Source organism: Canis lupus, chromosome 32, assembly GCF_048164855.1.
Source record: "Canis lupus baileyi chromosome 32, mCanLup2.hap1, whole genome shotgun sequence".
Lineage (NCBI taxonomy): Eukaryota > Metazoa > Chordata > Mammalia > Carnivora > Canidae > Canis > Canis lupus.
The window spans coordinates 14,219,793-14,245,852 of NC_132869.1; the positions used below are offsets into that span (position 1 = coordinate 14,219,793).

At 37.2% G+C, this 26,060-nt stretch overlaps 1 protein-coding gene and 1 pseudogene across 5 annotated transcripts in view; one reads left to right on the forward strand and one right to left on the reverse strand.

Moving 5' to 3' along the window:
• Positions 1-26,060, reverse strand: part of FRMD5 (FERM domain containing 5) — a 310,956-nt gene that overhangs the window by 219,137 nt on the left and 65,759 nt on the right. The gene's annotated exons all lie outside the window — the stretch shown is intronic.
• LOC140623372 (large ribosomal subunit protein uL6-like) lies at positions 25,007-25,698 on the forward strand (annotated as a pseudogene).

Here is a 26,060-nt window from a genome sequence, read left to right on the forward strand (position 1 = left end):
ATGGCTACCGGAAATGAACACAAGAGTGCTAATATCTCTAGAAGATCATGATTTTTATTCTGAATAGATATCCAGAAGTGTAACTGTTGAGTCATACAGTTCTATCTTTAATTTCTTGATAAACTTTCATACTGTGTTCCAAAGTGGCTATACCATTTTGCATTCCCACCAATGGTGCACAACTATTCCAAATTCTAACACTTATTGTCTTTTTTTAAAAATAGCGATCTTGACAGATGTGAATGATACCTCATTGTGGTTTTGATTTGCATTTTGATTAATGATGAACATTTTTTTCATATGCCTATTAGCCATTTACATGTTTTTGAAGTAATGTCTGTTCAGATCCTTAACCCTTTTTTAATTGAGGAGTTAGAGTTTTTGCTATTGAATAGTTTTTAAAATATATTTTACAGATTAACTTCCTATTAGATATATTGTTTGCAAATATTTTCTTGTATTTCATAGGTTGTGTTTTTATTCTGTTTCCTTTAAAGAGTCCCCATTGTCTATTTTTGCTTTTGATGTCATATCCACTGCCATGACCTATGTTGCAAAAGTTATCCCCTATGTTTTCCCCTAGGAGTTTTACAGTTTCAGGTTTTTAATCCATTTTGAGTTGTTTTTGTGTATGGTTTAAGGGTGATGAATTTTGTCAAATACTTTTGCTGTATGTCTTAAGACAATAATGTGATCCTTATCCTGTATTCTGTTAGTGTAGTACATCCCATTAATTGAATTTTTTATGTTGAACCATCCTTGTATGCCAGGGATAAATCCCACTTGGTCATGCTGTATGATCCTTTTAACAGGATTCAATTTGTAGGATTGTAGGATTCAATTTGCTGGTGTTTTGTTGAGGATTTTCAGATTTATATTCATCAGGGATATTAACCTGTAATTTTCTTTTGTTGTGGTATCTCCGCCTGGCTTTGGTATTGTGGAAATGCTGGCCTCCTAAAATTAGTTTAGAAATGTTCCCTTTGGGGTACCTGGGTGGCTCAGCATCTGCCTTCAGCTCAGGGCATGATCCTGGAGTCCCAAGATCGAGTCGCACATCAGGTTTCCTGCATGGAGCCTTCTCCTCCCTCTGTGTCTCTGCTTCTCTGTGTGTCTCTCATGAATAAATAAATTAAATATTTAAAAAAAATATTCCCTCTGCTTCAATTTTTGGGAAGATTTTGAGAATGACTTACATTAATTAATTTAAATATTTGGTAAAATTCATCAGTGATGCCAGCTGGTCCTGGACTTTCCTTTGTTGGGAGGTTTATCAGATTTTATTTTATAAATTTATTTTTATTGGTGTTCAATTTGCCAACATACAGAATAACACCCAGTGCTCTTCCCATCAAGTGCCCCCCTCAGTGCCCGTCACCCAGTCACCCCCAACCCCCACCCACCTCCCCTTCCACCACCCCTAGTTCATTTCCCAAAGTTAGGAGTCTCTCATGTTCTGTCTCCCCTTCTGATATTTCCCACTCATTTTTTCTCCTTTCTGTTGGGAAGTTTTTGATTACTGATTCAATTTCCATATAAGTTATAGATTTGTTCAGACTATTTCCCCAAGAGGTAGTCTTGATGGGTTGTAGGTTTCTAGAAATGTATCCAATTATTCTAGGTTATCCGGTTTGTTGGCACATAATTGTCCATATAATTGTTTAATCTTTTTGATCCTTTCTGAAGCAATTATTTCTGAGGCAGAAAAGTTCTTTTTTCATTTTTTAAAGATATAGTTGAGAGAGGAGTGGGGGAGGGGCAGAGGGAGAGGTAAAGAGAAACTCAAGAGGACTTGGTGCTAAGTGTGGAGTCCCCATGACCCTGAGATCATGACCTGAGCCGAAACCAAATGTCAGATGCTCAACTAACTGCACCACCTAAGTGCCGCTTTTTCATCTCTGATTTATTGAATCCTCTGGGGATTTTTAGTCCAGCTAAGAGGTTGTCAATTTTGTCTATCTTTTTAAAAAAACAACTCTTATTTTTGTAGATATTTTTATTGTTTTTCTGTTTTCTATTTTATTTCTGCTCTAATGTATGTTATTTCCTTCCTTTTACTAACTTTGAGCTTAGTTTGTTCTTTTTTTTTTTTCCAGCTTCTTGAGGTATAAAGTTAGGTTATTTAGTATATGTGCTGCCAAAGCAAGCACTAAAGTTAGGTTATTTTAAGGGGCAGCTGCGTGGCTCAATCGGATGAGATTCTCTGCCTCTCCCTCCCCCTCTGCTTTTTCCCAACCCCCTCAGGTGCACATGCACACTTTCTCTAAAATAAAATCTTTAAAAAAAATACAATCTTTTTAAAGTAGGCATTTATCGTAGCAAACTTCCCTCTTAGTATTGCTTTTGCTGCATCCTATAAGTTTTGGTATACTGTTTTCCATTTTCATTTGTCTTAAGCTATTTTCTAATTTCCTTTTTGATTTATTCTTTACCCAATGCTTACTCAAGAGTGTGCTACTTAATTTTCACATATTTGTGAGTTTTCCAGTCCTCCTTCTGCTATTGACTTCCAATTTCATTTCCAATGTGATCAGAATAAACATTTGGTATGACTTCAATCAAATTTTTAAAGACTTGATTTATAACCTAATATGTTATCTATCCCAAAGTTGTGTGTGCACTTGGGAAGAATGTGTATTCTGCTGCTCTTGGATGGAATGTTCTATATACGTCTGTTAGTTACATTTGGACTAAAATATGGTTCAAGTGCAATATTGCCTTGTTGATTTTTGTTTGGTTCACATATTCTGTAAAATGATTACAATAGGTTCAGCTGACATCTCAGATAAATAAAAAGAAAAAAAGGAAAATTTTTTTCTCCTTGATGAGATTAGATGTAGAATTTACTCTTTACTTTCCTATATATCATAAAGTAATGTTAGTCATAGTCGTCATCCTGCACGTTACATCCCTAGTACTCACTTATAACAGGAAGTTTGTACTTTTTGATCACCTTCCTCCAAGTCTCCTTCCCCCTATCATGCCACTGATAATCACAAGTCTGATCTCTTTCCCGGTAAGTTTGGGTTCTGTTTTATTTTTAGATTCCACATATAGGTGAGACCATATAGTATTTGTCTTTCATTGACTTGTTTCACTTAGCATAATGCCTTCAAAGTCCACCTATGTCGCAAATGGTAGAATTTCCTCATTTTTTATGGCTCAATATATATATATTTATATTTCTGTTATATATTTATATTCATAATGTATTTTTATATAATATATATCTCACAACTTCTTTATGTGTTCATCCATTGATGGACACTTAGGATATTTCCATATCTTGTCTATTGTAAATTATGGGGCTATTAACATAGCAGTGAAGTCACCTTTTGGAGTATTTTTGTTACCTTTGGATATGTTCCCAGAAGTGGCATTGCTAGATCATATGGTAGTTCTATTTTTAATTGAGGATCTTCCATACTGTTTTCCACAGTCGCTGCACCAATTTACAATCTCACCAACAGTGCACAATGGTTCCCTTTTCTCCCTATCCATGTTAGCATTTGTTATCACTTATCTTTTTGATGATGGCATTTCTAACAGGTATGTGGTGGTATCTTGTGCTTTTAATTTGCAATTCCCTAGTTACTAGTGATGCCGAGCATCTTTTCATGCATATCTTCTTGTATATGTTTATTGAGATCCTTTGCCCATTTTTAAAATTGGGTTACTTGCTTGTTATTGGTTGTAGGAGTTCTTTATATGTTTTAGATATTAACTCCTTATCAAATATGTAGTTTACAGGGGTGCCCGGGTGGCTCAGTGGTTGAGCATCTGCCTTCAGCTCAGGGCATGATCCTAGGTTCCTGGGATGGAGTCTCACATCAGGCTCCCTGGGGGGAGTCTGCTTCTCTCTCTGCTTATGTCTCTACCTCTCTCTCTGTGTCCCTTATGAATATATAAAATATTTTTTAAAAATGTGTCTCTCATGAATAAATAAATAAATAAAATAAAAATCTTTTTTTTTCTTTTTTTAAATTTTTTTACTTATTTTTGATAGTCACAGAGAGAGAGAGAGAGGCAGAGACACAGGCAGAGGGAGAAGCAGGCTCCATGCACCGGGAGCCCGACGTGGGATTCGATCCCGGGTCTCCAGGATCGCGCCCTGGGCCAAAGGCAGACGCTAAACTGCTGTGCCACCCAGGGATCCCAATAAAAATCTTTTTTTAAAAAGAAGATGTGGTTTATGTATACAATGGAATATTACTCAGCCATTAGAAACAACAAATACCCACTATTTGCTTCGACGTGGATGGAACCGGAGGGTATTATGCTGAGTGAAATAAGTCAGTCGGAGAAGGACAAACATTATATGGTCTCATTCATTTGGGGAATATAAAAAATAGTGAAAGGGAATAAAGGGGAAAGGAGAAAAAAATGAGTGGGAAATATCAGAAAGGGAGACAGAACATGGGAGACTCCTAACTCTAGGGGTGGTAGAAAGGGAGGTGGGCTGGAGGTTAAGGGTGACTGGGTGATGGGCACTGAGGGGGGCACTTGATGGGATGAGCACTGGGTGTTATTCTATATGTTGGCAAATCAAACACCAATAAAAAATAAATTTATTTTTAAAAATCTTTTTTTAAAAAAAAAGGTAGTTTACAATTTTTTTTCCCATTCCGTAGGTTGTCCTTTAACTTTGTTGATGTTTTCTTTTACTGTACAGAAGTTTTCCAGTTTGATGTAGTCCCACTGGTTCTTTTATTTTGTTGCTTGTGCTTTAGGGATCATATGCAAAAAAATCATTACCAAGACCGATGTCAAGGAGCTTTGCTCCTGTGTTTCTTCTAAGAGTTTAATGATTTCAGGTTTTACATTTAATTCTTTAATCCATTTCAAGTTAATTTGTATGAGTGAGATAAGATATGGACCCAGTTTTATTACTTTACATGTGGATATCCAATTATCCTATTGAAGAGACCTATCTCCACTGGGTATTCTTGCTTCCTTATCATTATCAGTTGGTTATATGTGCTTGCCTTTGTTTCTGGGCTCTCAATTCTATTCCATTGGCCTATTTGTCTATCTTTATGTCAATATCAGACTTTTTTCATGACTGTAGTTTCATGGTGTATCTTGAAATCAGGAAGCATGATACCGTCTCAGTATTTCTTTGGCTATTTAGAGTCTTTTGTGATTCTATATAAATTTTAGGAGTGTCTTTCTACTTCAATAAAAAAATTCTGTTGGAAACTTGATAGGAATTGCACTGAATCTATAGATGGATTTTAATAGTATTGACTAACAACAGTAATTCTCCCAATCCATGGTCATGGGATACCTTTCCATTTATTTATGTCTGCTTTGATTTCTTTCATCAATGTCTTGTAGTTTTCAGCAGAGATCTTTTACCTCCTTAAATTTATTCCTAGGTTATTTTATTGTTTCTGATACCATCATAAATAGGATCACTTTATATCTTTCTCAGAAATTTTATTCTTAGTGTATAGAAACACACTGATTTTTATGTTAATTTTGTATCCTGCAACTTTTCTGAATTGATTAGATGTAACAGGGTTTTCTTTGCTAAATTTTTAGAATTTTCTAAATATAAAATCATATTACCTGCAAATAAAGATAATTTTACTTCCTTTCTAATCCTGATATTTTTTACTTTTCTTACCTGACTGCCCTAGCTAGGACCTCCAGTACTATGTTGAAGAAGAGTGGGGAGAGTGAGCCCCCTTGTCTTGTTCTTGATCTTGGAAAAAAAGGTTTCATCCTTTCAACATTGAGCATGTTAGCTGTGAGCTTGTCAGTGAAGCCATCGGATCCTGGGCTTTTCTTCACTGAGAGATTTTTGATTACGAGATCAATCTCCCTCCTCACAACTGGTCTATTCAGATTTTCTTTTTCTTCCTGATTTAATCTTGCTAAGTTATGTGTTTCTAAGAATTTTCCCATTTCTTCTAAGTTATCCAGTTTATTGGTATATCATTGTCCATAGCTTGATTTTCTGTATAGAAGTTCTATCCATTATTGAAAACAGAGTAGTAAGGCTCCTACTACCATTGTGTTACTGCCTATTTCTCTCTTTAGTTCTATCAATGTTTGCTTTACATATTTAGGTGCTCTAATCTTAGTTACATATATAATTATTATATTTTCCTAATGGACTGATCTTTTGTCATTATACAATATCCTTGTCTCTTCTGACAGTTTTTCCCTTAAAGTCCATTCTGGGTTGACAGATTCATTTCCTTTCAGCACTTTAAAGATGTCATTCATTGTCATCTGGCTTGCAAGTTTTCTTTTTTTTTTTTTTTTTTTAATTTTTATTTATTTATTCATGAGAGACGCAGAGAGAGAAAGGCAGACACAGGTAGAGGGAGAAGCAGGCTCCATGCAGGGAGCCGGAGATGGGACTCCATCCCAGGTCTCTAGGATCACACCCTGGGCTGAAGGCGGTGCTAAACCACTGAGTCACCTGGGCTGCCTGCAAGTTTTCTGAGAAGATGTCCACCCTAATTAACATCTTTGTTCCAGTATATAATGTGCCTTTTTCCTTTGTCTGCCTTCAAGATTTTCACTTTATATTTAGTTTTCAGAAATCTGAATATGATATGTCTAGGTAGGGATGTATGTATTGTGTGTAGTAGCATTGATACTGCTTGGGACTCTCTGACCTTTATTGGATCAGCGACATGCTGTCCTTCATTCCATAATTTATGGAAAACTCTCACCTGTATGTCTTCTAATATTTCTTCTGCCCATTCTTTTTCTTCTGGGATCCCAATTATATGTACATTAGTATATAAGATTATTCAATATTGTTCCCTGAGCTCTTTTTTCTTTTCTGTAAAGATTTTATTTATTATTTATTTATTTATTTTATTTATTTATATCAGAGAGATACAAAGACAAACAGAAAGAGGGAGGAAGAGAAAGTGTAAGCATGAGCAGGGGGAGGGGCAGAGGGAGAAGGAGACTCCCCACTGAGAAGGGAACTCAATGCAGGGTTCAGTCACAGAATTGTGGGACTGAGCTCTGCATCAGGATCCATGCTGAGCACACAGTCTGAGATCCTCTCCCTCTCCCTCTGCCCTTCTCCCAGTTCATGTGCTACCTCTCTCAAATAAATAAAATCTTTAAAAAAAAAGGTGTAAATATTGTTTGTATCTACATTCCCTATGTCTTCCATACTCTCATTTATTCCACATTCAACTTTCAATAATTTATTAAATTTTATAGCTAAATTCTTATTCACTAGTATGAAGTCCCATCTTCCTCCCATTCTCTGTCATAGTAAGCCAGTGTTTTCACCCATCTCTCCTTGAAGGTGCCTATACATCCCTACACTTCAAACTAGTTGACTGTGTTACAATGTTGGCTCTCTGATCAGCTCAAGGAAGTTACAGTTTTGTATCTGTATTTCACTGTCCTCCTTGTTCTAGAATGTTTCTATCCCTGCAAAGAAACGAAACATCTATGTCGAGCTATGTGTGGGGTATTTTGTTTATTAATTTGAGATCATCCTAAATACTTTATACAGTATTTTCACATGCACAGATATACCCATTAGTGCTCTTTTTGGAGAGGAATGGAGGTGGGGAAGTGCAAAATAAAAATTGGTTACCTCAAAAAAATTATTTTTAATATTAAAAAAATAATTAAAAAATTATCTGACTTATTGTTGGGATGAGAGCAACACTCCTTCTTGGTTTCTATGTATTAGGTATAAATCTATCCCACCCTATTTTTTTTAAGATTTTATTATTTGAGAGAGAGAGAGAGTGCACCTAAGTGGGGGGGAAGAGCAGAGGGAGAGGGACAAGCAGACTCTCTGCTGATTGGGGAGCCCAATGAGGTGCTCGATCCCAGGAGCCTGAAAATCATGACCTAAGCTGAAGACAGACATTTAACCAACTTAGCCACCCAGACACCCCCTGACTATTCTTGAATACTCTGCTTATGAATAGCTCTTAGATATTTCACAATATCGGAGATCCCTGGGTGGCTCAACGGTTTAGCCTCTGTCTTTGGCCCAGGGTGTGATCCTGGAGTCCCGCGATTGAGTCCCACGTCAGCCTCTCGGGCTCCCTGCATGGAGCCTGCTTCTCCCTCTGCCTGTATCTCTGTCTCTGTCTCTCTCTCTCATGAATAAATAAATAAAATATTTTTAAAAAAAGATATTTCACAATATCCTTTGCTCTTCTAATTTATTTTAAGATAGCAGGTCCAATATCATCAAGTACCAAAAATAACTTTGTACCAAAGGATACACATCCTACTGCAATTATAAGCAGGTATTTATCCATTTTGATGGCCCAAGCTATTTTTGAGTTGCTACCATTGTTAGTCAAGGCAAATTTTTTATTGTTACCTACATTTTGCAGGACCTCATATATTTTATAACTGCAGTACAGACAGTCCTCAATTTATTGCCACTCAACAAAGCAAATCACTTATATAATCCTCTGGCAACAAAATCTTATAATTGCTTTTAACACAGTAAAAGCAGAGACCACCTCTTCTTTTCCATTATAATCTATCTCTGGCCTCAATACTTCTTCATTGCTCCTCATGTATCTATCCCCTAAAACTCTCAAGGGGCAAGCATTTTCTAATCCTTTTAATGAATCCATGCTCTAGTACTTTCCTGCCCTATGGTCTTCCTCAGATTATTGAGCTTCTCTAAACTTCAGTTTCCTCATTTGCAAAATTTAGATAATGGTTTGAGAAATTAAAAGAGAAGATGTATTATCTTAAAAAGTGCTTAGCTATTATTATACTTTTCTATCATTAATAGCTGATTAAATATTAGATTTATAACCAATTGTGTAAAGACTAAGTAATCTCTTAGTCAAGCATATAACCTCTATCTAATGTTACATTTAAGTGAAAACCAAATAAAATTTAAAAAGCATTTCCACTTAAAATGTCTTTTTCAGGAATGCAACCCACCACAAATATGAGGTCTTCCTATGCACTACTAAATATTTTTCCATTCTTATTTTAACTCTTAATGTATACATATATATGTGTGTGTGATGCATTTCTATACCTCTATGAGCTTGATGATTGGCAACCGCTCCTGCTCATCTGGCCTTCCATCTGCAATGGAGACAGTGCCAGGCACAGTGCTTAGCTCAATTTTTCTGAGACAAACTCAAGTATTTTATGGAATCTAGAAGAACCAAGCAAATGATCTAGTGATTTTGGTAATTTAAAAACTTCCTACCAGCATGCATTTTCAGCAATTGCTAAAGGTTTTACAGAGTGATAAATTACTCCTGCAAGGACTTGATCAATTTATTCTCTTGATCTTCAGGTTTCATCCTGACTATAAACAAAGTCCCTAAGAATATTTTGATGTAGTTGCTAGCAGCATCCTTCAGATACTGAGTATGCACCCCTTCATGATAATAATTATCAGGCTAAAAACCATAAAGACTCAAAAAAGAGGATTTCTAGATTTCAGAATTTTTAATGTCCTTAGGATACTTCTTATGTATGAACACGTCTGTCTTAGTAGCATTTGAAAATGCATTAGATAACATTTGTAGATCATGTGGAGATTTTTTCCCTTAAAATAACTTGCATGTGGAAAAGTTCCATAGGTTAGAAGGTTGTCTCATATGGTGAGAATAATGATTTCACTGCAATAGAGATTAGTAGAGTTCTAAGTATGATTTATATTTGCTGAATGTAAGACGTACAAATACATTTGAAAGATTTGAAATACATACCATTAATAAAGGTGTAATATGATTTCTTTCAGCTTCTTTGTAAATCTCAAAGTCAGTGGGTCTGGAGGAGCTGGATTCCAACTTTATCAACTCCAAAACATTTAGAGTTGCTCTTAATCATTCATTCTGAATCCTTTGAAAAAGTAGGACAATAAGCATCTTGTTTCTAATCTCTACAAATGAAATAGATGCTACTTTAGTGCTTTTCCTTTGCTTGGCCACTCGAGGTATATAATAAAGAGCTAGGAAATAAATTCACCAACTGATATTTCAAAAGGAAACCCAAATGCCAAAAAAATGATACTCTCCCTTTTTATATGAAAATGCCAGAGGTCCCTGGAGACAGAAATAGATCTTATTTTTATATTTCAAAATTGTACTATAACACTTAACGTGTATAAGAATTATCATGAACTTGCTTTATTTTTTTTAATTTTTATTTATTTATGATAGTCACACAGGGAGAGAGAGAGAGGCAGAGACACAGGCAGAGGGAGAAGCAGGCTCCATGCACCGGGAGTCCGACGTGGGATTTGATCCCAGGTCTCCAGGATCGCACCCTGGGCCAAAGGCAGGCACCAAACCGCTGCGCCACCCAGGGATCCCTTTTTTTTTTTTTTTTAATTTTTGTTGATTTATGATAGTCACACAGAGAGAGAGAGAGGCAGAGACACAGGCAGAGGGAGAAGCAATGAACTTGCTTTAAAAGTAGTTGTATACAAAAATCTTAAATGGTTTTAGAAATCATTTTAAGAAAATGAAAACCTGAAAGGAATATAAGAACTTCTATTAAACACTTTGATCATTATTTTAAAATTCATAATTCAAGGGCACCTGGGTGGCACAATTAGTTAAGCTTCCTTTTTTGGGGGGGGATCTGGTCTGATCCCAGGGTCTTGAGATGGAGCCCCACATTGGGCTCTGCACTCAGCATGGAATCTACTTGGGTTTCTCTCTCCCTCTTCCCCTTTCCACCCTGTGCACTCGTTCTCTCCCCCTGCCCCATAAATCTTTTTTAAAAATTCATAATTCGGGACACCTGGGTGGCTCAGCGGTTGAGCCTCTGCCTTAGGCTCAGGGCGTGATCCTGGGATCTGGGATGGAGTCCCACATCGGGCTCCTTGCATGGAGCCTGCTTCTCCCTCTGCCTGTGTCTCTGTCTCTCTCTCATTGTCTCTCATGAATAAATAAATAAAATCTTTTAAAAATTTTATAATTCAGTATTTCCAATGTTTGAAAAAATATGGAACAAAAAAATTTCATGAGAAGGGAATCTGCTATTATGCACAAGCCCACCTTCACTGATTTTCCCTGCTGTCATCTCTTTATTTACACAACCTCTATTCAAATGAAAATGCTTCAGGGCGGGATCCCTGGGTGGCGCAGCGGTTTGGCGCCTGCCTTTGGCCCGGGGCATGATCCTGGAGACCCGGGATCGAATCCCACGTCGGGCTCCCGATGCATGGAGCCTGCTTCTCCCTCTGCCTGTGTCTCTGCCTCTCTGTCTCCCTCTGTGTGACTATCATGAATAAATAAATAAAATCTTTAAAAAAAAAAAAAAAGAAAAGAAAATGCTTCAGGGCAAAGTTTTATTAGTGAATATCTTTGTGACTAGCCAAATGCAGAGAGGATCTTACAGGAATGGATCTAAAAAAAAAAAACAAAAAACAAACAAACAAAAAACCTCTTCAATCTTTGTTCTTCTACCTGCAGCTACCCTAGATAGAATCAGAGGGTCCCAAATTTTCAGGACTCTCACAAACAGGCTGCAGCTGTCTCCCTGAGAACCTTCCTAATAGATTCTGTACCACTTCTACACAGTCGGGTGACCCTGCTATCTCAGTAGAAACACAAAAGACCTACAAAATGGAACAAACTGCATCTTAGGATCATGCTTCCTCCTAGTTTCTGACGACAGAGGCCACTGTTTGGTTCTACTTGATCTCCTGGACTCCAGACTACTGCTTATTTCAGAAGCAGGGAAATCAGAAATTTGAAATCAGAAAAATCCTAGTTTAATTCCCAACTCTATTACCTACTAGCTTTTTGACCTTGAGCAAGTCACTGATATGCTCTGTTCACCAGCTTCTTCATTTTTAAAAATGTGAATCATAATACCCTACCTCAGAAGACTGACAACGGGAGTGAATGGAATCAAACAATATACTGAATTTTATTTGGGGAACAGTGAAGTATCAAGCCCCCGTCAGTTTAAATTGGCACATAAGAACAAAGTATATCCAGAACTTGGACAAAATAACTGTGAATCTAGAAAGGGTATAATGACATTGTTCTCTCTAGAAGTCCTCCATCATAAAAAGGCCTTTAGAGGGGTCCTCTAATCTAAGTCTAATAAGGTAATTAGTTATCACAGCAAAAATGATTTATTTAAAATAAAGCTGTAACCTAATGTTATTGAAAGTTGTATAAAGAATGTATTTTTTTTAAGATTTTATTTATTCATGAGAGAGAGAGAGAGAGAGAGACAGAAAGAGAGAGAGAGAGACGCGCAGAGGCAGGCTCCATGCAGGGAGCCCAACGCGGGACTCGATCCCTGGTCTCCAGAATCACGCCTTGGGCTGAAGGCGGTGCCAAACTGCTGAGCCATCTGGGCTGTCCTGTATGAAGAATGCATTAAAAGAAGATGGCAGAATAAACAGATTTTTTGCAAAGAAGGGAGGCTTTGCAAAGAAAAATGTGTCAGTATTTAACCAGCAATGTCCAAGGGAAATGGAACCTGACTCAGCAGCCATTATATAATTTTGAGAGACAGATGTTTCGTTTCGTTTTTGGTGTCAGTGTACTTTTTTAAAAAGTTTTTATTTAAAGTAGCTAATTTAGCTAGCCAGTTAGCTAACATATAGTATTATTATATTAGTTTCAGGTATACAATATAGTGATTCAGCACTTCCATATATCACCTGGTGCTCATCACAACAAGTGCACTCTTAATCTCCATCACCTATTTCACCCATCCCCCCACCCCACCTCTCCTCTGGGTAACTATCAGTTTATTATCTACAATAAAGCATCTATTTCTTGGTTTTTCTCCCCCCCCCTTTGCTTGTTTCTTAAATTCCCCATGAGTAAAATCATATTGTATTTGTCTTTCTCTGACTTACTTCACTTAACATGATCCTCTATAGCTTCATTCATGTTGTTGCAAATGACAAGATTTCATTTTTTTATGGCTGAGTAATATTCCATTATATACATATATGTGTGTGTATATATATATATATAGACACATACACCTTTATTCATAATTTGGCTATTATAGATAATGCTGTTATAAACATCAGGTTGCATTTGTTCCTTTGAATAGTATTTTTGTATTATTTGGGTAAATACCCAGTAGACTACTGGATTGTAGGGTAGTTCTATTTTTAAGATGTTCTGTGTTTTATTTTTTTTAAGATTTTATTTATTTATTCATGAGAGAGAGAGAGAGACAGAGAGAGACAGAGAGAGAGGCAGAGACACAGGCAGAGGGAGAAGCAGGCTCCAGGCTCCATGCAGCGAGCCCGACACGGGAACTCAATCCTGGGCCTCCAGGATCACGCCCTGGGCCGAAGACAGGCACTAAACCACTGAGCCACCCAGGGATCCCCAAGATATTCTGTGTTTTAAAAGAAGCTTAATACGCCAGTCTTCACTGCAGCATAATGAGATTTTCTTTCAAGACTACCTGGCATCCTTTACTCTGATTCTATGTTCATCAAACCATCTGTTGATTACTAATTGGATCTACAAAAGTAAAAACTAGACCTAGAGGCACCTGGGTGGCTCAGTCAGTTTAAGTGTCTGAGCCTTAGTCTCAGGTAATGATCCCAGGGTCCTAGGATCGAGCCCCACGTCAGGTTCCCAGCTCAGTGGGGAGCCTGCTTCTCCCTTTCCCCCTCCTTATGCTATCTTTCTCTCAAATAGGTAAAAAATTTTAAATAATTCATTTGATAATTAAATAATTCACTTTTAAAAAAATATCAGACCTGATGCGACCCCCATAGGGAAACTGTGAGACCCTGTGGGTGGCAAGCTAGCCTTTTTTCTGACATCTTAACTGGCTCCTCTAATTTCAACTTACCTATTTTTATCATAAAGGTATTTTGTATATTTTCAAGAGCCACATTACCCATCCCTATTTTTCTGACTACACTTCTGCTTTTAGGTTATAATGTCAATATGGAAAAATATGTTTACAAAGTTGAAAAATCACAAAATTTCATATATTAAATAAAACCTGAGAATTATAGTAGTCCTACTCTGTAGCTATTTCATAATAACTTAAAATAACGGTTGTAAAGACTAGTATATAGTAGGAGTCACAAAGTCAAATGCTCACAAGATTAGTAAAAAGCAACTTAAAAAAAAGCTGATGGGAATGATGAACAGGGAATGATGGGACTCCTCACTGATGGGAATGATGAATTACTACCTAACAAGGCCACCACTCAGCTCCAGTCATCTACTGCCACAGAGAGCAATGTAGATCCAATGTTGCCTAATCTTCAGTTTTTTCAAAAGAATCTGAAAGTTAGGATCGGTTTGTGAAATATCTTGACTTTCACACATTGGCAATTAATTCAATCTAAAAAGAACAAAAACAAAAAACACTAAGACAACTAATATTATGAGAGTCAAATAAAACATGAGCATAGCCTGTATTTGGCTTAGACTCTACCAGTTTGAACTCTGCTCTCCTTTGAAAAATACTTGTGTTACAATGTTTATAAAACACAAAATAATGGAACATAAGTCAAATTATACAAATGCAATGTATTTTCCCCACAGATATATCAAAACTATATATGTGTCACATGTAATATAAACCAGTAATCAACATCAGCTTTTATCTCCATAAAAATTGTAGTCATCTGCACTACTCAGACATTTATGTTACATTGAATTTTAATTCTTTTAAATCTGGGATTGACTTACAAAATAAACTTAATGTACTCTATACTTTTTAATATAGTTGAGCTGAAGATATGTTTCTTCCTCACAAAACTATAAATAATGTCCAGATACTTAATAAGGTTTTAAGTCAAACCACATATTGAAAGGTGATATTACACAAAACTGCAGATATATATGTAAAATAACGAAAGCTAAGACTGGATTGAGATGATAGACTGCACACCTATACCCCTTTATATCTTTAATTCAATCAAATGAAAGAAAATACTTTAAAAGAATAATTTCAGAATTTCAGTGAAAGCAAGAAAGAGTGCTAAGTGATCACAAATTTTGAGGATTTCTCAAAGACTAGAAAGCAGATGGAGTCAGATCAGAGAAACAAGATCAGAGGGAAGCTAAGTCTTAGACATTTGTAGGAAAAAACTGCTGTGAAGGCAGGCGCAGTTTCAGGGAGCTTCAAACTTAAGAGTCAGTTGAATAAGGAACAGATGGAAAGGTTCCGAGGCAATCAACAGGATGCAAAGGTGCACCAAGTACAGCAAGACAGGGTATTTCCCTCTCTGGGTTATGCTAATAATTACTGATTGATCAAAGCAGCTACTAGGAACACTGGAATCCAAGCTACTATTTATTGATAATTCAGGTCTTGTCCCATCACCCGTATCTTATTGCTAGCCTTCTTTAATATGAAAGAGGCTAAAAGATATGTGCTAACCAGAGGAAGTAACAAGGGTAAGGAAGAGGAGGATAGATGACTTATTAGGATATATGGAGCAATGTTTCAAAATATATTTCTTTAGTTTAACAACTGTCAGAGCTTGCACCCTGACTATGGCCTAAAACAACCAGATGATCTGAATGTGCCAGTTAGGTATGATACTACCAGCAAAACGGACTTTCATTAACCAGCTAAGGAGTTAAAATTTAATTTTTAAAAAGACCAGTTGTTTGCAACTGATTAGGGGTGGGAGAGAGGGAGAACAGATCAGCATTATCTCCTTTACAATTTCTCCTCCCTTGCTGCTAGTTATTGCTCTCTTCTGTATCCTTCCTCCCTTGGACCCAGAAAATAGAATTCTTAATTCCTCAAAGCAACCTTATTATCCAACCACAATATAACTTATTAAGGTGTGAATGCACCCATCATGGGAGAGGGAAGGGATAACTAAAATGTGTTTTATTAATCACACATTCCACTTATCCCCTCAGCCCTGCACAGCCCTTTAAGGAAAGTTCTCTTCTGCACTGTTCAGTTTCCCAGGACTTAACTGTGATTCAGAATCAAGAGAATGAGTGGAAAAAGGCAAGACTGGAAAGCCAAGAGGAAAGAAGGAAGAATTCTTGCATGCTCTGACAGTTTCTGAACTCATGTTTCTTGTAGAGAGTTAAGTAATGGGAAAGGAATAGAGAAAAATAAGAAAAGAAGCCAGGAATACTAAATCTGCCCATCTAATTAAGAGATAGGGAAGATATCTGAACACAAAAGAAATCAGGTTGGGGTACCAGAAAGAGCTCAGTCTTTTAGTGAGAGAGGGGTTGCTGAACAGCCCTAACATGAAAGAATTGGAGAAAATAAAGAGGATTATGAGAAGCATGGTAACTTAGATTTTATTTAATACTCTTTGAGAGTACCAAGTCAAGACTGAGATCTCTCTTCAATCCCTTCTGGTTATGGGACTGTCTTCTCTGTATCCAATTCCACAGGGATAGTCCAGCAAGGCCTTAGTATTCACAAAGGTTGGGGACTTGTGGTGGCCAAGGGGGTGAAAGGAAGGACGGTATAGATATAATGGAAGGTTCCAGCAGCTTTGCCCAAGATATATTTGTTCCAAATACCAAAATTAAAAGGCAAGGTTGTCTGAGTGGCTCAGTTGGTTGAGCATCCAACTCTTGATTCTGGCTGAGGTCATGACCTCAGGGTCATGGGATCAAGTCCCTTGTTGAGCTCTGTGCTGGGTATGGAGCTGGCTTAAGATTCTTTCTCTACCTCTCCCACCATCCCCCACCACCTGTGTGCACATACTCTCTCTCTCAAAAAATTTAAATTAGGGATGCCTGAGTGGCTCAGTGGTTGAGTATCTCCTTTGGCTCAGGGCATGATCCTGGGTCTGGGGATCGAGTCCCAAACTGGGCTCCCTGAGAGGAGCCTGCATCTCTCCTTGCCTACGTCTCTACCTCTCTGTATCTTTCATGAATAAATAATATCTTTTTAAAAAATTAAAAGGCATTCTTAAGTATAACAGAAGCTTTCAATTACTAATAAATCTTTTTTTTTTCAATTACTAATAAATCTTAACTCTGTCTCAAATACACACCCTACTTTAAAGGTCTGCTTTGAAGAGTTAGAGGAAGAAATAAAAATTAGTTAACCTGGATTCTTTTTTTTTTTTTTTTTTGGTCCCTGTTCTTTACAAAAACAAGTATCCCAAAGATTAATGAAGCTTGCTAGAGATGGTATATATATTATAGTAATTCTCCACTTGTAATTTAGAACAAAACCATGAGGAAGAAATTAAAGAAGCAATTATGAAAACTCCAGTACTTAACCTTCTTTAACAGACCCCCAAGTAACTCCATATTAATACGTAACTGCCCAGGAGAGCCTATCTTTTCCTTCAAGGCAGACCAAATTAGTTTAGGGAGTATAAGGTGTTTTTTTTTTCTTCACATATTTACATTGCACAAGGCCAAAGACTCTTTAAAAGAGTGTTCAGGGGGCACCTGGATGCTCAGTGGTTGAGCATCTATCTTTGGCCCAGGGCATGATCCTGGAGTTCTGGGATTGAGTCCCATATTGGGCTCCCTGCATGGAGCCTGCTTCTCCCTCTGCCTGTGTCTGTGCCTCTGTGTGTGTATCTCATGAATAAATAAATAAAATCTTAAAAAAAAAAAAAAAAAAAAAAGAACGTTCACCCTTCACTGTTAAGCAGAAAATATACTTTAAGGCAGACACAGGTCTCTCTCTGGTGTTCCTAAAGATTCAGAACATGTTGGTGGTCTCCTCTGACCACTACAAAGTTAATTTTGCTTAACACACTCTATATATCTTATCATAGGTACCTCATTTATTTCTGCAATATTTTGTCTCTATATTCAGTCACTTTCTTCCTCCCCCATACTCACTCTTCCATGAAACTATCTTCATTTCCTCTTTTTCACTGAACTAAATTCTTACCTCAATTTATCAGAGTATTTACTTCTCTCATTCAAAATCCAATTCAAATTCAAGCCCAAGCAGAAAGTCTTTTCAGATTCACCCAGATACCCCAATGGGATTCATAAAAGGTATGACAGAGCTTTGTATAATTTATCCTCTAAGATTATTTTTTAAATTATTTTTGTTGATTTATCATTTATTAGATTTATAAAGCACTTCTCCAAAATAGATCCCCAATCTCCCCAAGATCCAAGAAAGGTAGTAAACAGTAATTCTCTCCCTAGTTGACAACTGGGAATAAATTAGTAGTATGAATGGTCTCAAGGTTCCTCATGAAATCAGTTACTATGTTAAAAACCGAGCGCCTCAGACTTCAGGCCTAGAGGGAACACCCACCATAACCTACTGGTTCTATTTCAAGCTGCCTCTTTTTTCCTTTTTTTCAGTTTTAACAGTACTGAAAAATGCTAATTGCTCTAATATTAAAGCTTGATTTTAGGCAATTTGAGGCAACCTTAAGGTTTCTCTGGCCTTTCAAATGGAATATCCCTGGGAGGCATAATACTTCTATTCCTTTTACAGAAGGTAAAAATGAGAGTTTCGTTTCAGCTCCTTTCATGAAACAAGTTTTGCTAATGGATGAGAGAGAGGGCAATTTACGCATTAGCAGCGATGCCATCTCGTGAGAAGAATGTGAGGAGAAAAGCCCTTGATTGAGAAGCTAGAATCACAGAGAATAACTTTGTCTACTTCATATTTTGTTTTTTGTTTTTTGTTTTTTAAGAATAAGGTAGGTAGAGTACGAGAGGACAAAAGCACCCAACCCATCATGGGTTCTCCTGGAATATAAAGCTCCAGGAGCAGGGATTCCCATCTAAGAAGTTTAGGCTTTATACTGACAAAAATGGAACCATTAAATGAGTCCAAGATGAAGAGTACCATGAGCATATTGAGTTTTGGAAAGATCTCTCTGGCATCACTGTGCTGGTTAAATAGGAAAGAGCTATCTAGAGGCAGGGAGACTAGGTAAGATGCCACTGTAGTTCACACAAGCAGAATTTGGTATTGTTCATTTAATATATGATAAGAAATCAATAGCAACTCAAGGTTGAAGAATCACCACTTACAAAATGATTGAAATAACTGAATATTAGTATTGAAAATTCTATCTGGATCCATACTTTGCTTGGCACATCTGTGTATCTTTATGATTTTTTTTAAAGAAAATTAACCAGAAAATTAATCTTTTGTGGTGATTAAGAAATTATCTCAGAAAATAAAATCTCAGAAAATCAGTTTACTAAACTATAATAAAGAAATATAAAAAGGAGGGATCCCTGAGTGGCTTAGCGGTTTGGCGCCTGCCTTCGGCCCTGGGCATGATCCTGGGCTCGGGGCATGATCCCGAGATCCCAGGATTGAGTTCCGCTTTGGGCTCCCTGCATGCTTCTCCCTCTGCCTGTGTCTCTGCCCCCCCCTCTCTCTCTCTCTCTCTGTCCCTCATGGATGAATGAATAAAATCTTCAAAAAAGAAAGAAAAGAAAAGAAAGAAAAGAAAAGAAAAGAAAAGAAAAGAAAGAAAAGAAAAAAGAAAAAGAAAAGAAAAGAGAAAAGAAAGAAAGAAAGAAAAGAAAAGAAAAGAAAAGAAAAGAAAAGAAAAGAAAAGAAAAAAAAGAAAGAAAGAAAGAAAGAAAGAAAGAAAGAAAGAAAGAAAGAAAGAAAGAAAGAAAGAAAGAAAGAAAGAAAGAAAAAAAAAAGAAAGAAATACAAAAAGAAATGCAACAAATTGGAACAAAGTAATAAAGGTTTGTTATGCAAAAATGTAAAAGAAATATACAATTATGTAAGGGCAACACCTAAAAATCACTCCTAAGTAGTCAAAGGAGAGAAAACAAATTGAAAAAAGAAATACAAATAGGAAAGGAATCATATGAGAAAATACAGTTAGGCTTTTTTTTTTTTTTTTTTTTTAAAGATTTTATCTGTTTATTCATGAGAGACACAGAGAGAGAGGCAGAGAGATAAGAAGTGGGAGGAGAAGCAAGCTCCATGCAGAGAGCCCAATGCGGAACTCAATCCTGTGATCTCGGGATCATGCCCCCGAGCCAAAGGCAGATGCTCAACCGCTGAGCCACCCAGGCATCCCTAGAGTTAGACATTTAGATTTCAAGTACTACTGCTTAAAACATAAATTATAAAATCTGATGTTACCTGGGCTGGACTTTGACTTAGTGACATTATTTATTTGTTCAATCTTTCTGAAAAATAATTAGTAATATGTAACAATAACTATAAAACTGTTCATATTTAAGATTTTATTTATTTACTTATTTGAGAGAGAGCAGGAGGAGGGGGGAGAGGGAGAGAGGGAGAGGGAGAAAGAGAGAGAATGAGCAGAGGGATGGAGCAGAGCAAAAAGGAGAAGCAGAACTCCCCGCTGAGCAGGGAGCCTGATTCAGGATTTGATCCCAGGACCCTGAGATCATGACCTGAGCCAAAGGCAGATGCTTAACTGACTGAGCCACCGAGGGGCCTCTACTATTCATATTTTTGTCCAATAATTCCAACTGGCAATATTAGGAGTGTAAAGAAATATTCAACACCCTAAAAAGGGAAAGAAGGATAGAAGTAAAGAGGGAGGGAGAAAGGGAAGAAAGAAGAAAAATAATCTATATAGAGATGTTCTGAGATATGCTATTTAGATTAGTGAAAAACTAGAAATCATTCAAGGACCCCTCAGTGGAAAAATGGTTTAAGAATTATGATATATCAATAAGACAGTATTTGTCACAGCGTTTAAAAAACACATCTATTGACAAAGGAGGGCAATTAATGTGGAAAGATAAAAGTAAAATTTTGTTTTTATTGCATTCTTTTTGCTGTGAAGTCACTTATTCCTGAAAAGGGTACTTTTCCTGCTTATCAGTGAGCATGTCACAAGTGTCAGAATCGAAAGCTTACTGAAATTAAGAAAGAGAAACTTACTATTTTCATCCTCGTCTCTGGCTCTTTCATAGAAAAGGAAATGGATCTGACAAGACTGGTTTTCAGAGCCATTTTGATTATTGCCTTAGTAACCTGTGCTCCTGTAAGTGATACCAAGCTAGATGTTATATGATTTGCTCCAGTTTCTTTCTAAATGCAGAGGTTAAGCTGATTTTTAAATCCCCTTGCTTTACCTCCGGGCCTTTGGAATTGAGCATAAAGCTTCAGCTATAACTTCTGAGATCTTGAAATTCTTAGACCCAAGAAGGGAGAAGCTTGGTCTGATGAATACTAACTACTTCTGACTTGACATTCAGATGAAATAAAAGCTCTTTTTTTACTTCTAAAGAAAAAAAGAGAAAATATGAAGATGATAAAATCTCACTCTCATCTATCTTTAAAATTCCACCATCATTTTTATGACCTCTTTTGTGGCACTTTTTGTGTGTCAGTGATCACTGAATAAAGCACCTTGAGTCACCCATCTTGGCACAATAGTCCCTTTCCTGTCATTTGGAATGGATCCACTGCTGTATCACCATCACTAACTTCACCATAAGCATAACCTGAACAGTGAAGCCTAGCACATCTTGGCCTTTCCTGAGTATATCTAAAAGCAATAGAAAGCTTTTTAAAATGTAAGTGGTCTTATCAGTAAGTTCCATAAATTACCTTTCACTTGAAGAAATTCCCCCAGAGTTGCAATCAGATGCTATCAAAAAACCAATATAAGTCAGGTCAGCCACTTCAGTGATTTTGCTGGACAAATGTATCATAAGTACACCAAAGTCTCATTAAAAGTTCACCTCTCTGAACCTTCTCCCAAGTGATAATCATACTAGGATCATTTTCTCCTTTTCTCTGATACATGTCTTAAGATATTAAAATGACACAATCCAGCTTGGTGAGCTTAAAGGAAAAAATTCAAGAAATATGGCTCCAAGTGACAGCTTTGAAATCCAGGCTGAGTCTTTGAGATAATGGCATTTCCCTATGACGGGTACTATGTTCCACAGATTTTTATTTAACTTTCTTCTTTGCCACAGTAGTTACTTGAAATCAAACTTTATGATAAGAAACTAAAATGTCAGGCATCCAGGTGGCTCATTTGGTTAAGTGTCTGCCTTTGGGTTCCAGTCATGATCCCAGGGTCCTGAGCAGTGAGTAGCCTGCTTCTCCCTCTCCCTTGCCCCTATCCTTGCTTGTGCTCTCTCCCCCTCTCTCAAATAAATAAAATCTTTAAAAAAAAAAAACCTTAAAATGCATAAATACAATAAGTCTTAAAAATAATCTAAGTTTGTATGTATCAGGACATGCTGAAACTGAACGTTCTTAAGACTAAGGTATATTTAAATGAGCGTCATACAGTTCCTAAAAAAAGTGTAGGCATCTAAAAAAAACATTTAACTTCTTTTCTGTCTACACTAACATGATCCTTTCATATACCTTTGCAGGAGCATCACCTCATCCTGTTGACCAGGAACCAACTCCTTAATCTGAGTTTCACATTCCTGTCACTGCACTTCAAGGACCCTCACCTCTCCTTTCTCTTCCATAGACTATTCCTCAGTAGACACTGTCTAGTCCTTGGAGTGCCTGGCCAGCTCAGTCAGTGGAGTATGTGACTCTCAATCTCAAGGTCTTGAGTTCAAGCCCCCTGTTGGGTGTAGAAATTCCTTTAAAATAAAATAAAAATACCCTTTTAAAAAAGAGTATATCTCATCTTCATTCTCTTTACCAGTGCATGATCCTATCTTTGTCTCATGGTTGTCTCATATACTATGTCCATCTCTCTCTCTCAGCTGGCCAATCCTTCAACTGCCATCATATAAATCATTTTGGAAATTAGCCTTCCTCACAAAGACTTTCCCAAGTAACTGGAAGCGAAGGGAGCAGTCCAGCCACTGGACTGCTAGACTAATTAGTCTAATAAACTCTCCTCATACCAATCATTGGGCACCACTGCATTCGTGCATTGTAAACATTAAGTATTTGTTCGATATTTGATCCTAATGAGCATTCATTCATTCTGTGATTGTTCACTTTACATCACAAACACCCACAGAGGAGCACTCTCTCTTATATAGAGAACATGTTTCACACAGAGTCATTTAATAAATGCTTTTTTATTATGAAAGTCATAATATCCAAATTCCAATCTGGAGTGTTCAGTGTTTATTCCAGAAACTGAAAAGGGCTGACTAGCTATCACCAACCCTCATTTCCATGACTACCAGACAATCTCAACTTCACTGTTTTTGGCTCTCTTCTCCCTCACCAATCGATACCCATTAATAAAAATAACCCAACCAGATGTCATTGTCATTCTAAGAGAATAAACTTTCAGTAGTATGAGAGAGACAGCTAGATGAATCTGGCTTTTCTACTATGTCTCCACTCTTACTTACACTTCCATTTTAATTATTTAATTTCCTCAGTAGCTGTCCAAGCAGAAGAAAAGTTAAAATTTCACCCCTAATGTAAAGATGGCATCATGGTAATCCTATTTTAATAATTCTTCTGAGAAAAAAGGGTAATTATCAAAAAATACCCAAGATAATTATTTCTAGGTCCACGTTATTTAGTGCTATAAAGTTAAGAAATTTTCACAAAGAACTATCATTAGAAAAGGAACAGGATCATGAAGTTGGTTAAGATATAAGCTAGGTATAAATCACTGGATTACAAAATTGGTATTCATCATTGAGCAGTTTAGGGGATTCCTAGCTATGTGCTTACTTAAGCAAAGTGCTATCATTATTCAACAATTTAAAAGAAAAGAGATGTACAACAAATAACATGACTACCTCTACAACCTCTCCTACCATTCCCAATATCTCTCTTTTTACTGAGCATGATGGGAATCTAATGGAATTAACTGAAGACTGAATTTTTTTTAAAAAGGACTGAATTTTTAAAAGATTTTATTTATTTATTCATGAGAGACACAGGCAGACGGAGAAGCAGGCTCCTCGTGGGGAGCCTGACATGGGACTCGACTCTAGGACCCAGGAATCACGACCCAAGCCAGAGGCAGACACTCAGCCACTGAGCTACCCAGGTGTCCCACGACTGAATTTTTTTTAGATCTTGACAAGACTGATGAGAGACTGAGGATGGATGGACGGAACAAAGGAAGGGAGGGAGGGAGGGAGGGAGGGAGGGAGGAAGGAAGGAAGGAAGGAAGGAAGGAAGGAAGGAAGGAAGGAAGGAAAAAAGACCAACACAGAGCGAATAATATAGTGAGAAGTCTCTGCCTCAATGGGAAGAGAAGGCATACATATGGAAGGCATTCAGACTTTTGAAGAAAGGTAGTGTTAACAGCAAGGAGTAAAATGTTAGTGGAGGTACAATGCCCTTACAGAGACAGAAATCAACAATATTGGGCATAAAACACTTCTACATTAGAAAATCTCAGCAGGGGGGTCAGCCCGGGTGGCTTAGCAGTTGAGTGCCTGCCTTCGGCCCAGGGAGTGATCTTGGAGTCCCAGAATCGAGTCCCACATTGGGCTCCCTGCATGGAGCCAGCTTCTCCCTCTGCCTGTGTCTCTGCCTCTCTCTCTCTCTCTCTCATAAATAAATAAAATCTTTAAAAAAAAAAAAAAAAAAAAAGGAAAGAAAATCTCAGGGGTCTCTGGCTGGTCACTCGGTGGAACATGTGACTCCTAATCAGGGTCATGAGTTCAAGCCCCATGTTGAGCATAGAGCTTACTTAAAAATAAAATGAAATAAAATAAAATAAAAATCTCAGGTCAGTCCTATTTTGAAAGAGATAAGAACACAAAAACAGACTACAGGCTAACTTTAATCCAAGCAATCCTTAAGGATCAATGTCAATTATATCAGAAAAACGTACAAGTTGCTCTTATTTTTCCCCAGTCCAAAATGAACAGAGATCCCTAGCTTACATGTCATTTTAAAAAGTCAATTCAAGAAACTACGTATAGTAAAAAAGAATTTTGTCTCTACAAACTTTAATTTTAGTGCACTTTTTAAAGTATTCCACAAACCTGAAACCTGACCATTTTGATTTACTATAAGTCAGACTCTGCCACTGCAAGAAGCATTGTCCCAAAAATACAATAAGCAAAAGAATCACATAATCCCCAGGGCTATAAAACAATAGCAACAACTTTATGCTGTGACTGAGGAATCCAGTGTGGAGTGGCAGCAATTCCTATACTTGTGTCTTTACCCTGCCATCTATACCTCAAAGGCATTTTTTTTTTATTTAAAATAAACAAAAAGTGGCTTTGCCACATCTATTGCGAGAATGAAGACCATTCTCAGCAATCAGACTGTTGACATTCCAGAAAATGTCGACATCACCCTGAAGGGACACACTGTGATCCTGAAGGGCCCCAGAGGAACTCTGCGAAGGGACTTCAATCACAACAATGTAGAATTCAGTCTTCTCGGAAAGAAAAAGAAGAGGCTCCGAGTTGACAAATGGTGGGGAAATAGAAAATAACTGGCTACCATTTGCACGATCTGTAGTGCTAACAGTAGCCAGGTACAGAACATGATCAAGGGCGTTACACTGGGCTTCCGTTACAAGATGAAATCGGTGTATGCTCACTTCCCCATCAACGCTATTATTCAGGAGAAGGGTTCTCTTGTTGAAATCTGAAATTTCTTAGGTGAAAAATACATTCACAGGGTTCAGATGAAGCCAGGTGTTGCTTGTTCTGTATCTCAAGCCCAAAAAGATTAGTTAATTCTTGAAGGAAATGACATTGAACTTGTTTCGAACTCAGCTGCTTTGATTCAGCAAGTTAAAAACTGCTAAAAACAAGGATATCAGAAAATTTTTGGATGGTATCTATGTTTCTGAAAAAGGAACAGTTCAGCAGGCTGATGAATAAGATCTCAGTTGTCCAGCAACAGAAACAGCAAGATGCCAGATGATTTTGCAGACTTATTTGTGATACCTTAAGAATGCAATAAAACTATACTGATTTGGGAAAAAAATAAAAATAAAAAATAAAATAAACAAAGAAGTGAAAATAATCCTTAGAGATTCCCTGCAGTTGCCAGATGATGATATAGCTCAATTTCTGCTTCAATATCCCATTAACTCCAAACAAGGAACGACAGCTTAAAGTCATTTCCAAGGACATCAAGAGATACTGCAGGATAAGCTTTTAGAATGAAGCTCCTCCAATAGTCCACACACAAAAATAGACCTAACCAGAGCCCAGAACAGAAGGAACAAACTTTTCCTCTGTGATTTTCACAGTACTGTGCTTCTCCTAGCAGAAAGGTCAAACTTTGACGCGTAGCATTTCCCCAGGTTAGTGACTAGG